Genomic DNA, 14,807 nt, shown 5'->3' with positions numbered 1-14,807 from the left:
CCACAGTGCAAAACTATTTCAAGACCTATACCTCTGCAAAAAGCTATTAATTAACTTTCAGCTTGGAAATGCAGTGAATAGCAAATAACTTTTGAGGTTCGTAAGACAAATACTCTACCTATATGAAAAAGCATTATTTTATGGGTGATGGGGTCCTGCTAACTTCTGTCTAATATCAATTTTGAATTTACAATAAGATAATTGTAAATTCATGAAATAGTATGAAAAAAAACATGGCACATTTTAAGAATTTGTATATTCCAATAATATATTCTAATTAGTTAGTAATTAGCAAATATAAATACAAAACATGTTCAAAATATAACAAAAAGAAAAATGACTATATTTATAGGAAATTATTTTGAAGAAAATTTATTTAATGTATTTCATAAAAATATATCATTCCCAGAATTCTTTTTATGAGATGATTCAGTGTTATTATTTAATTACCATTTTTGAATACACTAATTTCTTCAGCATCTTCACTTAATAAATCATTTTATCAAATGCAGGATCATTTAAAAATTCATCAGAATCCTTTAAATGGTTTTCATAAATATATTTCTTATTTTAAAATTATAGAGCAATGTATTGCAAATATTGGAAATATTTTATATACCCCAATAAGGTCAACTAATCTTGGATAAAAAGAATGTGTATGGTATATATTGCTTCTAAATTATATGTCATTTTATATTCACATCAAAAGAATTACATAGTGAATATCAATTGTTTTATCATAGTTCCTTATTCAAGATTTAAAAATAAAGTCATTCAAACAGACTTTTACAGATATGGCTATTAAAAAATGACAATATGTTAAATGGAATTTACAAAAGTTCCATAAATTCTAATGAATTTGTTTGTATTACAGTTCAAAAGAGCTAAACCTGATTATTTAAAAAAAAACATATTGTTATTATTCAAACAATATTATTAGGAATCATCATTCAAACAATGGTGAAAATTTGTAAAAACTGAAAGGTTTTAAGTATAGCATTCAATAAGTTAATTTGGACGAAATACAACAAAGCAGACGGTAGAAATCTTCTAAACTTTAATCATTACGAACTTCATATACTACACTGGAATTCTGCCCCCAATAATTTTTCTTTCTGTATCTAAAATGTCTGAAACAATTTCTTCAAAAAAATTTTGCACTTCAGCTACATATTAAACACCAGTGCGTACATTATATAAATCTTTTTAAGTATGACTAATACAGGAAAGTTTTGAACCTTTGACCAATATTGTTTGTACTAGCAATGAACAACAAAATTTGAACATTTATGTGTATAGTTCAAAGATTAATCACTTAATTTGGCTTATTGCTGTTTCAAAGAAAAGGGTTATTCATTAAATAAAGATATTTATCTGATTTCGCTATTAAAAAGTAAGCATTACAAACATAACATTTTGCCTCTTAGCATTTTTTGATATGATATTAGTGTATGCTTATTATAGACAGGCTAATAATCTTATCATACAAATTGATTTTTCGATTCTAAGTCAAAAATGAGTTTAAGAGGTTTAAATGTAAAAATATATCATGTTGTAAATTTTGACCACCATGATGTATTGTTCCTTTGATCACATCAGAGATACATTTCTCATTTAGTGTAAACTAGGTACACTTCATTCAATACAATTTTATGCAAATTATGAGGACAATTATTTTTTTCAGACAGGATAACTTTTTAGATTTCATCTGGATTATCTGATATATTGATTCAGATTTTTACAAGATTACTTTTTTCAATTATTTAGGCAATTCATTGATCATATACGATTAAGTTCTGAAAAGCCTGCATTGTTACTCTTTAATAACTATGAAACTCAGGTAATGATTCCTGCTATTGAGATGACAAAAGAATGGTGCGATTATCATTTTTTTTATACTTGCAACAATCATTCAATGCTGATGCAGATGCATTTGGTCCATTTAGAACTTATTGCAATCAGACAATAACAACTGGATGTTAATAACCAAATAATAGAGATAAACCTGCTACCATGTAAGAAGTTGCATAACAGATTATTTTCGTCCACATGTAAGGTTTTTCCTTTTTTTTTAAATTTAAAAGTTTAGTTTTTGAAAATATATAATAAATGGAAAACTAAGTAGAGTTAAAATAATCATTCACAACAAAATTATGAACATACATATGAAGCAAATAAAAATTAATTTGGATAATCAATCCAACGTACAACACTCTGCCCTATACACATTCTACATTTCAATATTTGAAATTTTATTTCTTTAATATATTTGAAGAATTCTTCTGAGGCAAGTAGCTTTAAAGGCATTTAATTTTTGTTCTTGTGATTTAATAAATTTGCATGCTTCACTATACTATAAAGAAGGACTGCTGATATTGTTACATTAACGAAATTACATTTTGTATTCAATATACAATGACTAATATTAAATACAAAATATTTTATGAGTTAGTTACTATTAGATTCGCATACTTTACTTATTATTCTTCTAAAAGACTACTTGGACCAGAAAATTACTTGATTTTATTAATATACTCTTCCGAAAGTGAATGAACATAAATCAAATGTAAACAACTAAGATAATATATAGTTCCTTTTTGAAATATTAATACCAGTCTATGGAATGGATTTTAAAATCATGCATGTATTTATTCCATTTGGAGCCAAAATTAATTTTGATTCAAGCTAAAACAATTTTATCTACATGTAATTATCATTTATATCGATTTTATTAGCAATAATTATTTAGTTTTATTAATATTTTTAATAGCAACAATAAATATTGGCACCAAAACATAAAAAAATTACAATATCAATAACTTAAAAATCTTCAAGAGTATTATTTAATTCTTCAATACTTCTCTGTTAAACAATGAATAATAAGATTTACAGTCAACAGACATTATGCAATGACAAAATGAACATATTTATTGCATTTTAAATATTATATACTAGCAGTTTTCAACCTTTTAAACACAGCAACCTACTTTTTAAAAACCTAATCTATAAAACTCACTTCATCCACAGTTTATTGAATTTTTCCAGAAACGAACAACTTACAATCCTTTCAAAAAAGTACTATGAGTTAAAAGGGATTTTTGTTAAGGGAAAAAAGAAAACTTAATGCATATATATATATATATTTTTAAATGCATGACTTTCTGAAGATTTTAAGCACCTATCACATCACATTACATACAAATTGTGCAACATGCATTCAAGAGATTATCACAACCTAAAAAAAAAATGACACATGCACAATCTGTCTCTATTTTATATTATAAAATGTTTTAAATATATAAAACTTTTATGGCCTCATATGTACATATATAGTGGACATTCATGCAATGGGATATGCATTTGCACAATAAGAAATTATGCTATAGAGAATTTCATTGTTTACACACATTCAAACATGTTTCTAAATTGGAATAGCTCATATTACTAACAAGATATTACTTTTCAGCTTTGATCTTCATGTATGAAAGTGTAAATATACATCTGCTTTTCTAAACATTAATATATATATATATATAAATTAGTATATATATTTAAAATCTAATTTAAACTTAATTGATTTCCTAATTTTTAGCTCAATTCAGCACATACTAACTAATTCTAAAATACTTTCTTATTTCCTGATCCCATTCCACTTTTTCTATTTAATTAATTCAAAAGAAGCTTTGTAAAATGCTTTAGTCAGCGATTCCAAAGCTCCGAGTGAAGGAATAAAAATTGCTGCTCTTAACAAATTCTTCTAAAAGATCCCTACAATTCCCTTGCTAATTCAACATGTATAGAGAAATCTCTATCAAAATTTGTATATAAACACTGTGAAAATTATTTTCCCTCTCTTTTATGTTGTTCTGCTTTTGTTCCATACCTTGAACGGATGTGACTTGTCCACGCCTCTTGTAAATAAATTGTGCCTCCCTTGAGAGAATAAAATGAAGTTAAAAATTCAATGCGCCTTTCTGTCTTTGCTCATATATATATATATATATATATATATATATATTGGGTTGGCAATTAAGTAATTGCGGACTTCACTCTTTTAGGTTTGCAGACGTAGTACAAATGTAAAACACATTTTGTTATTTGATAGTTGGCAATTCAACTGTCAAAACGTTTTTTGATCGGTTGCGTAATTTTCGTTTGACGTTCGTTAAAAAATGGAAATTCAAAAGGAACATTTTCGTCATATTTTGCTTTTTTATTTCCGCATAGGGAAAAACGCATTGCAAGCTCATAAAAAGTTATGTGCTGTTTATGGTGACGAAGCCTTAAAAGAACGGCAGTGTCAAAATTGGTTTGCCAAATTTCGTTCTGGTGATTTTTCACTCAAAGATGAAAAACTCTCTGGTCGTCCAGTTGAAGTTGATGACGACCTAATCAAAGCAATAATCGATTCGGATCGTCACAGTACAACACGTGAGATTGCAGAGAAGCTTCATGTATCACATGCATGCATTGAAAATCTTTTAAAACAACTTGCCTATGTTCAAAAACTCGATACATGGGTTCCTCACGAACTGAAAGAAACGCATTTAACGCAACGCATTAACAGCTGCGATTTGTTAAAGAAACGTAATGAAAATGATCCATTTTTAAAACGACTGATAACTGGCGATGAAAAATGGGTTGTTTACAACAATATCAAGCGGAAAAGATCGGGGAGCAGGCCAGGTAAACCAACTCAAACAACATCAAAAGCTGATATTCATCAAAAGAAGGTTTTGTTATCAGTTTGGTGGGATTACAAAGGAATTGTCTACTTTGAACTCTTGCCACCCTGCCCGAATGATCAATTCTGATGTCTACATTGAACAACTAACGAAATTAAACAATGCAGTTGAAGAAAAGCGGCCCGAATTGACAAATCGAAAAGGTGTTGTATTCCATCATGGCAATGCAAGGCCACACACATCTTTGGTCACTCGGCAAAAATTATTGGAGCTTGGGTGGGATGTTTTGCCACATCCACCATTTAGTCCTGACCTTGCACCATCTGATTACTTTTTGTTTCGATCTTTACAAAACTCCTTGAATGGTAAAAATTTCAATAATGATGATGATGTCAAATCGTACCTGATTCAGTTTTTTGCTAATAAAAACCAGAAGTTTTATGAACGTGGGATTATGATGCTGCCTGAAAGATGGCAAAAGGTCATTGATCAAAATGGGCAATACGTTACAGAATAAAGTTATTTAGTTCTATGAAAAAATTGTCTTTGATTTTCTAAAAAAAATCCGCAATTACTTAGTTGCCAACCCAATATATATAAGAAAAACTAGTAACATTTTTATAACTTTACACAGTGTGAATTGATGTAATAAATTTTGTTTTATTTTGTCAACATTGTATTAATTTAAAATAATATTTAATGAAACAAGAAGTACTTTTATTTTTCATACTAATTGCTTGTGGTAATATTCACTGAAATTAATAGTCTTGCTTATTTTTAATTAAAAGTTCAATACATAACTTGATATAATGATTGTTTCACCAAAGTATTTTTTAATTTGAATTGTAATGGATATTAAGCTGTGTTATTTTGAAAGCCAACTTGTTATGTTTATTGTATGTATGAACCTGCACGAAATGAAATCAAACCCTAGGGCATCTTAGTGCCAACGAAAATATAATTTAGTTTTCTTATTATTCATATAAACTGTATGAACTGAAAACAAAAATTTTGATCTCATGTTTAAATAAATGGAAGAAATATTTGGTGGATAATTAAGATGATTTGAATTTAATTCCAACAGCAAAATGCATTATTGAAAACTATGCAAAAAAACATGTTTAACTTTCATTAACAATGGAGAAGCGAAACCAAATAATTGATACCTCAAGCTGCTTGTGAACGATCAACTCGGAAAATGATGCTCGCACATCCTTAAATTATTTAACACATCTTTTATATCTTCTGGTGGTATAGCTATTTTTAAAGATAAGAAATACCATTCATACCTAAAAGAAAATTATAAATACATTATTGATTGCTCAGATATTTCATATCTATAATTAATTAATACAAAATAAGACATATGATTACATAGCTCATTTATATTTCCCAATTATATCTATCCTACACTTTAACCCCTCAGGGGCTCACCTACTATAGGTGAGTACGGGTGTCCCAATCCCGAGGTACCCAGGGATCTTTACTCCCTTCATGTTCAAACTCCCCTACGCCTTCTGCTTTCTGCTGTGTTTTTCCTTCCCTCGACGGCAAGCGAGGGAGCTCTCCATGAGAAGCTGTCGCCGCTCTGTTTGCTTCTTGCTTCTCATGGACAGCAAATACCCCCACGTGTTTGCCGTGCGTGGCGACCCATTAGACGGGTGGTGCACTGTGGTCCCCGGTGTACCAATCGGCTGGTATCCTAGCCACTTGGTTAGTCTGCTAGGGATCAAGCGAAAGGGTCATTCTCTGGGGCTTGGCGTTAAGGGTGGTCAACGTTCCTGGAGGTGACTCTGAGCGTATAGGCCTTGGCTAGCATCAGGGTAAGTGCCGAGGCTGGGGATGTCCAGAGCCGGTGGCTGCCTTCCCTTGTTGGGCTCCGTGGTGGGCGGTGCCGTCAGGGCCCGAATTTTGTCATTCCTTTGCATGGGTTCTTGTCAAAAACTTTCTGGCGCGGGAAATTCTAATCTGGAAAAGAGCAATATAGACTACCTTAGTAAATTCGTAAGATTTTTAATCCTGTCTTTTGATAAATCTAGAAACATTTCTTCTCTTTCACCTTTTGCAATTTACAAAGGTATTGCAGGCATTGGTGGAGAACCAAAATCGATTAAAAAATTAAAATCGGGTGATTTCTTGATTGAAACTTCGTCTTCGACGCAGACAAAGTCTTTTCTGATTGCTAAAACATTACTTGACATTCCAATATCTGTAACACCCCACAAAACTCTGAATTCTGTTCGAGGTGTTATCTCTGAGCCTGAATTGTTCAATACTTCAGAATCGGAAATATTAGAAGGTTTCTCTGATCAGGGCGTTATTTATGTCCGCCGTATTTTTGTGAAGAAGAGTTCAGAATTTCTACCAACTAATAGCATAATCTTAACTTTCAATAAAACTGAACTACCAAAATCAGTTAAAGCTGGTTACTTGTATTGTCGTGTATGGCCTTTTATCCCCAATCCGATTAGATATTATAAATGTCAACGGTTTGGACATTCAAAAGCTGCCTGTCGCGCAAATTTTGTGTGCTCTAGATGTGCATCAGTTGGGCATTCTTCTACTGACTGTCATTCAGAGCCGAAATGTGCGAATTGTGCGCAGCCGCATGAATCAAATTCAAAGGTTTGTCCTACATGGCAACAAGAAAAACAAATTCAGAAGCTGAAATTATTAAAAAATATTTCGTATGCAGAAGCAAAAAAACTGTGTCTGCCACCATCTGTTCCATCATTTGCAACCATAGTGCAGCAAAGAAAATCCTTTGATACAGCTGAAAAATTTATACAAACAGATTTAAGTTTTACCAGCATGTTCTGTGCATCTAAAGTCTCCGTTTCAACTCTCACTGATGATAAAATTTGTAATGTCACACGACCTCCAAAAAAGAAAAGAGCCAAGCAAGATACCAGTATTGATTTTAATGAAAATATTACAAAATCCCAGAATACAGATTTTCTTTCTGAATATAGAGAGTCAAATGACACATTTGTCCAAGATAGAACCGAATTGCCATGTCCAACCAGCTCCTTGAGAGAAACCGATAATTTACATCCTGATGATACAGAAGTTTCAGAATCGGATGATTACATTGACTATGACCCTGAAGAAACCATAGACGAAGACATGATAAATGTTTATAGACAGCAGTCATCAACCAGTCGAACAATTAATCCACGCTTGTATCCAACTTTAAAAAAGAAATATGCTACACATCGACGGAAGAAAAAAAGCTGACATTAATTTTAGCTTTTGGATTTTACCTGTTGCTAGCACCATTAGCATTTAAGCAGAGATCTGTGTATTTGATTATTTTTATCGTGAATTTTAGAATGATAATACTCGTTCATCTTTAATTGTTACTTAATTTTAGAAACTAATCATATTTGAATCATTTTACCTTTTATAAATCAAGTTATGTCTGCTATCATATGAGTTGTTAATCCACCATTTATACTCTCTATGTATATATGTATACACACACACACCATATGCTTGGCGCAGCATGACCAAAATTGGTTTTTGCGCCATAAAACCTCAAACACTCACTCACTCACTCACCCTACACTTTAAATTAAACAAAATTGTTAGAGATTTAACATAGGAAATAAACTAGGTTTTTTTTTTTTTTTTTTTTTTTTTTTTTAAGTTTGTACTGATTTAGATGTTATAGTTATCATCTGCAAATAAATAAATAATAAAGCTCCTAAAAGAGACTGAAAGATAATTTTAATTCATTAAACTTATAACAATGAAGGTACTTCATAAAAATACAGAGGCAGCATTTGATTGGCTCTTTTTACAGCAACAGAATTTGTGATACCAGACAAAAATTATTTTTTCAGAAATAAATTATAAAATATCTGGTCTACATTAGGAATAAATCTCACATTATGACACGCATATATCGTTTTCACATAAATTTCATTACAAAAGTCTGGCATGTAGAAAATGACTTAACATAATTTTTAAAAAAATGAGAGAATATCATAGTTTTTAGCTTTTCAATAAACTCTTAAAAAATACTAGAATGTTATTGTTATGAGTAGTGTACTCATAATGTAAGCAGAGCCAGAATGTTCAGACCTAGGTGATAATGTTGTGAAAAAGAGGATAGAATAATGTAGATGGAAGAAAAAAAAAGTAGATCAATTCACAGTATTTTTTTTACATTTAATATACATATATATAATGAACATTTTTTAAACATTCAATAATACAATATTAACAACATATATATTATGTTCTGTAGCTCAAAGAATGAATACAATGAAAAAGTTAAAAACTATTTTCAAAAATTTATGTTACAATTTCAAATTATATAAAAATTAAGTAATTTTAATATGAAATCACAACACAGGTAAATATAATGTGATATGAATTTGTGATCTGCCTATTACTTAAGATAGATGAATACATTTGCAGAATTGTTTCTGTACCTTCCCTTTTATTACTGTTAAATTTGGAATTACATAGAAGATAAATACAGCCAAATACTGGTAAGTTTTAATTCATTCCCATCTTCAAACTTATGAGAATAGAGTATGAATTCAAAATTTGTGCAACAGAATTATATTTATACAATGCAGAAAATAAATAAATGAGTAAAAAATCTGCTTAAATTCCACATTGTCAAAAGGAAACTTAACAGCAATTTCACAACCAGCAAAAATTATTATAAACGGAAGCACAAAACAAAAAAATATAACAGTAGCTGGAGGTATATACATCAAAAACTTGTTTTTCAAATACAAAACATTTTTAACATTTATAATGCAGATTTAGGTAAGTATTTCATCCATTAGGTATTCATAAAAATATATTTTAAAATGTCATATTCATATCCCCTCCTTCTTTCAAAATCTATGCAGCATTGTGTTAAGCCCTTATTCAGATTATCATGTTCTAAGTAATGGCAGCAATTTTATGAAAATTCTCCTTTTTTAGCAGCATTGGCAGTTTTCTTGATATAAGTGATTCAACAGAGATTTTACTTCTTTCAAATGATAACCACACAACAAACCTGTGTATAAATATTTTTTTTTGTTTAATGAAGCACTGTTCAGAAATAATTGTTATTTCTATTTTTTATATTAAAAAATATTATTATTTTATATATTAAAAAATTAATAAACATTTGTTAATTTTTAATTATCAAAAATGCCATTTACATTCCTCCCAAAAGAACTTCACTCTAAAGCATTCAAAAAATGATTTCAGAATCTGCATAAACAATATAGCAGTATAATTTGCAAGACACTGAAACTTGAAATTATAGAAGACAGTGAATTCTTCGAAGCAGTTTTCAAGTATAGGCATGGAATTTTTCCTGTAATATCTTTAAAAAAAAAAAAAAAAAAAACCCTCTTATTTTTAGAATTACTTTTAATAGCATTACTGTGTCCACTTTTTTATATTTGCAAAAGATAAAATATGAAATGGTTTAATTTATCCCCTTAATATTTGTAGCAAATGATATTAAAGCGATGGGAGGGGTATTGAGTATAAATCTAAGCAACATCAGTGCACTATGATAACTTATTTTTTCATGATTTATCAGCAGATTCTTATAAATCTGTACTACTATTTTAACTCCAAGAACAAAATACTTTATTATGATGTTTCAAGACATTAAATTATTTTGTTAAGTAATATAAGACATAGTATTCTTTGCGATGAAAAGTTTAACACACCATGAAAATTAGAAAATAAATACATACTATACACTTTATAAATTATAATTTTTTATATATAATTATTTTATTCTTATGATACGGAAGCGTGAATAATTTGCCACATTTAAAAAAATAATTTAAAATTTTTATTATTTCTTGAATTTCATTTTTAGTTATTATGAAAACAAATTTAATTTAATTATTAAAAATAAAATTTAGTTATTAAAAATAGATATTATTTAAAATAAAATATTTTAAATGATTGACGTTCTTCCGCTGATTTGGTTTAGAAGTTTGGAGAGGGGGTGCCAGCTCAGATGCCGTGCTCATCATCTGAACGGGGTTCAAAATGATATAGGCCGTCCGAAAACCGCTTTTTCCTTTCAAATAGAACTTTAATATAATAAACTAAATTGAAACGATATGAATGCACAGATAGTTTGTATTTTGATTAGGTAGAAATGTGACAGAATTTATAAATTCCCAAATTCCTTTGTCATCAGTTAATGGCGCTACGATCGCCCTAATGATTTAAGTACAACCAAAATCGATGAGAAAGCCTAACCATGGGGAACTATATCCAGCGAAGTACGTGCTTTCTAATTGGCTAAAACGATATCTGAATAAAACGGTTCAGAATGAACGTGACTTCAGTACAGACAGCAAGAATCTTCAAGAAATATTCTCCCAAATTAAAAGAAACTTTCATTAAAAGATGGTTATATGATGCCGATTTAATTTTAAATGATTTCACTCATCTTAATTCTATTCTGAACTTAAGAAAATGTGTATAAGAATAACAACAGAGATAAAAGAAATAGATCTATCTTTAAAATATTTTTATTATGTCCTTTACAACTATATCAGATCAATTCCTACTTTTTTTTTTTTTTTTTAAATAAAGGATGAGAAAATTTTGTGCATTTAAGAGTTGCGTAGAATCTTCTTTCCAAAGAAATGTCATTTTTAAAACTACTAATTTGAAAACATCAACATATGTTGATTAACTTATATAATTTAATTCAAAAAGGATGATTTTTATTATGATAAATTATCTGATTATGGAAATAACACTCTTTGAAAAATACTAGGGATTATTTTACTGATCTTTTGGGTTATTTTCCGATTTCATTTAAACATTTTTGAATGATCCTTACAAATTTTTTGAATAAATCATAAGTTAACTTAAGGTTTATTACAGTTAATATTCCTTTCCAAAAAAGCCATTTAAAATATTTCTTATATAATTCATATTTAATAGCTTTAAAACTCACCATTATTTAAACGTGATCTAAATATGTAAAAAAAGTTTGCTTGAGCTTGATATTTAAATTAGGCAGCCAACTGCAAAAAACGGGACTCTTTTATGCAATTTTAATTCAATAATCTTAAATTTAAATGGTACTAGATTATAATCTGTTATAGTTCGAGTGAACAGGACTAATAAATCAGATGAAAGCACAAAATTAAATAAAGCCAAAACAACAAAAAAAAATCACTTTACTCCTAGACAATTGCCTACTTTGGCTTTTTTTTTTAATGACCCAGCTTTTTTTATAATAGTAACTTAGTGCTTTGCAAATAATTCAAAATAATTTTGCAAACGTTTTCAAAAATATTTTGCTCATTCTGTTGTAAATCATATTTTCTACATGTTCATGTCATGTTTCTACAACATAAACAAATGTCAGAAGAAACTCGCTATCCGTTCATCGCTACGAACGATGAACGGATGCACATTATATTGTCTCAGGTGTAGTTGCTTCCATGATTGGTTTGTCCCCATATTGAGAAATTTGGGGACAGCTCACGAGAGAACTTAAAATAAAAACGAAATCGGAGAAGGTTTCCAAGGTTTATGAGCAGAATCTGGCAACAAAAACTGCGAAGAAAACAGGAAAATGTCTGAAAATTTTAAGGAGTGTATTGTATATTTTTTAATTGCCGAAATTAGTTAAGTTTATCTTTTTTTGTGAAATTTCCTTGAGTGCGACGAAAGGGTGCCATCATTCAAAGTTAGTATTTGAATTGGATCTTATTACTTTAAGTATTGATTAATGTCTTATTTAATTATGACATTAGCTGTCAATTTACGGTATTTATGTTTAAAAATCCATGGAGTTCAAAATAATAATGCAGTTTTTACATAATTCACTCCTCCTACAGCGTATCAAAGCCTCTCTTTTCTGAAATATTTTATATTGAATTAATTAATTATGTAATTTTTTGTTTACACTTTGAATTATTTTTTATTGATAGTATTTATTTGAAATTTTAGCCGGCGTCTGTAAAGTCTTTAATGATTAAATTTGTGCTTATATTGATTTATTATATTATTTATTTATTTTTATTATGATAGAAATATTGCACATATATTTATAAGTGAGGCAGATAAACTTTTTTAAGCTGATAGAATTTAAATTTTAATATGTTTGAATTTAAAACTTCATTAAAATAGAAAATCAGGTATGAATTTTTGATTTTATAAGTACGATTGAGTTTAGTTTATACTTATTGCAGCAGCTTTCTTGTGATTTCTAAAATTATTTGAAAAGCAAATACACATCATTACAAAAAAGTAATTCGATTTTTTTTCTTTGTATTTTTTCTCTTTTCTGTATGGAAATAAAGTGTGAAAGACAAATTAGATTCTGTTAATTTAATTTTATATTCTCTTCCGAAAAAATTATATATATTTATGAAGATTAAATGCATTTGAAAAATGAGCCAATTGAAATCCTTCTTTAATTACCTTTTTAATTAATCTTTATTAATAGGTTCTATTTCAATGAATTGGTTGGTCAAATATCTATCGTAGTTACATTAATTCAGCTCTATTGGTCTTTCTATAAATTTTTTTTCTCATCAGCATATGGATTATTGTAGCCACACCTATTTATTACCTATGATAACTTATTTCTTTACCATACATTTCCTGTTTTATATGGGAAAGGCTGTATGAGCCTATAAAGTTAATACCGCAATTTGATAGTCACAATTTTATCATTCATATATATATATATATAGTTATGACTGTATTTGTTTGATAAAATTTGATTGTGAAACCAAGTATAGTGTATGGTATATGGCAGATTAAAGAATTTTTTTAATGTAAAAGAAATATAGGATAATCAATAATAGCTGTGCTTTTAAAATAATCAGTTGTAAAAATCTATTTTATCAGAATTTTACAAAATATATTTAAATTTGTTAATTTTTTTTATATATATAATAATCATTCTTTAATGACAGTGACTCTTTGAAGATGTAGTAACAAATTATCTTTATCCCTTCGGGTATACATTTTTTTTATTTGGAGTACATGTAATTTTCGGAGTAAGTAAATATATTAGAATGTATGCAAAACATTTATTTCATTTTATTCATAATAATATGTTTACATAATATTGAGATAAGACAATAAGTATTATGAAACAATTTAAAAATAAATTTAAACAAATACATTACATTATGGCACATCATATGTACTCAAGTAATTAAATATGATTCATTTGTGTTGCTGATTTAGTATTTGAGTATTATTTATTTAATTATATCATAAAATTTATATTGCAAACTTATATTTCTGTAAATATGTAAAATTGGCTACTTAAATTTAAGCTGATTCTGTAGCTTGCATAAATATCAGTTCCTTAACTTAGATATTGGTTTTTATTACATTTGAAAATAATTTATCTTTTATAGGAAATCATTTAAAAAAATCATTTTATCCTATCAATATTTTGTGTTTGAAATTTCAAATGCTTAAACTTCAGTGTTGTGACTTTCATTCTTTGTATTGGCAGCCATTTTCCTTTTATAAACATGTTGTACTTCAGAGCAAAATAAGGAAATTGTTGCATTAAAAAAAAAAGATGATAAGAATTTTTTTTTTTTCAGAAATTTTCTCTAATTTTATTCTGTATAATTACCATAAGTTTGTTTTTGGACTAATTGTTGCAATCATGCCTATTTCATTACTAACCCATTTTATTTGAGTATATTATTTATTTTTCATTACTAGCCCATTATCTTTAAATGTTATTATATTTGAGCTACATTATGAGCAAATGATAAACCAAATCTGTTATCACTTTGATAAAATTATACATAAAAGTTTATTCATTTATTTGTATTATTTTTTAATATATAAAAAAAATAAATCCATAATACTGAATGACTGAATTTTTACAATTACCTAATTTTTATGTAGTTATTTATAATTAGGTAAATTTAATGTATTTTGAGGATAAGACGCTAAATTTGCTTTAGATGGGAAAATATTCAATAAAATAATTACAAACTCAAGTTTTTAGAATGAATTGAATTTATTAATTCTAATTTCCTCCGTTGCCAGGAAAGTATTCATTGAGCTATTCTTGCTACTTTTTTCATTATAGTTGATGAATGCAATTTTTTTTTTTAATTATAATATTTGAAAGTAGTG

The 14,807-nt window shown here is 28.2% G+C and overlaps 1 protein-coding gene across 2 annotated transcripts in view; it reads left to right on the top strand.

Annotated features, from left to right (window-relative positions):
* The first annotated feature begins 12,198 nt into the window (after positions 1-12,198).
* The window catches only part of LOC129988698 (phosphatidylinositol 5-phosphate 4-kinase type-2 alpha-like), a 29,000-nt gene continuing 26,391 nt past the window's right edge, over positions 12,199-14,807 (top strand). The window contains exon 1 of one of the 2 annotated variants that reach the window (XM_056096970.1): positions 12,199-12,375. The gene's annotated coding sequence lies outside the window, so the exon portion shown is untranslated. The remainder of the gene's footprint in view (positions 12,376-14,807) is intronic. The other variant, XM_056096971.1, reaches the window with a different exon arrangement.

The sequence above is a fragment of the Argiope bruennichi genome, chromosome 10, assembly GCF_947563725.1.
Source record: "Argiope bruennichi chromosome 10, qqArgBrue1.1, whole genome shotgun sequence".
Lineage (NCBI taxonomy): Eukaryota > Metazoa > Arthropoda > Arachnida > Araneae > Araneidae > Argiope > Argiope bruennichi.
The sequence above is the reverse complement of the archived record's forward strand: the minus strand, read 5'-3'. Positions and strand labels throughout refer to the sequence as shown.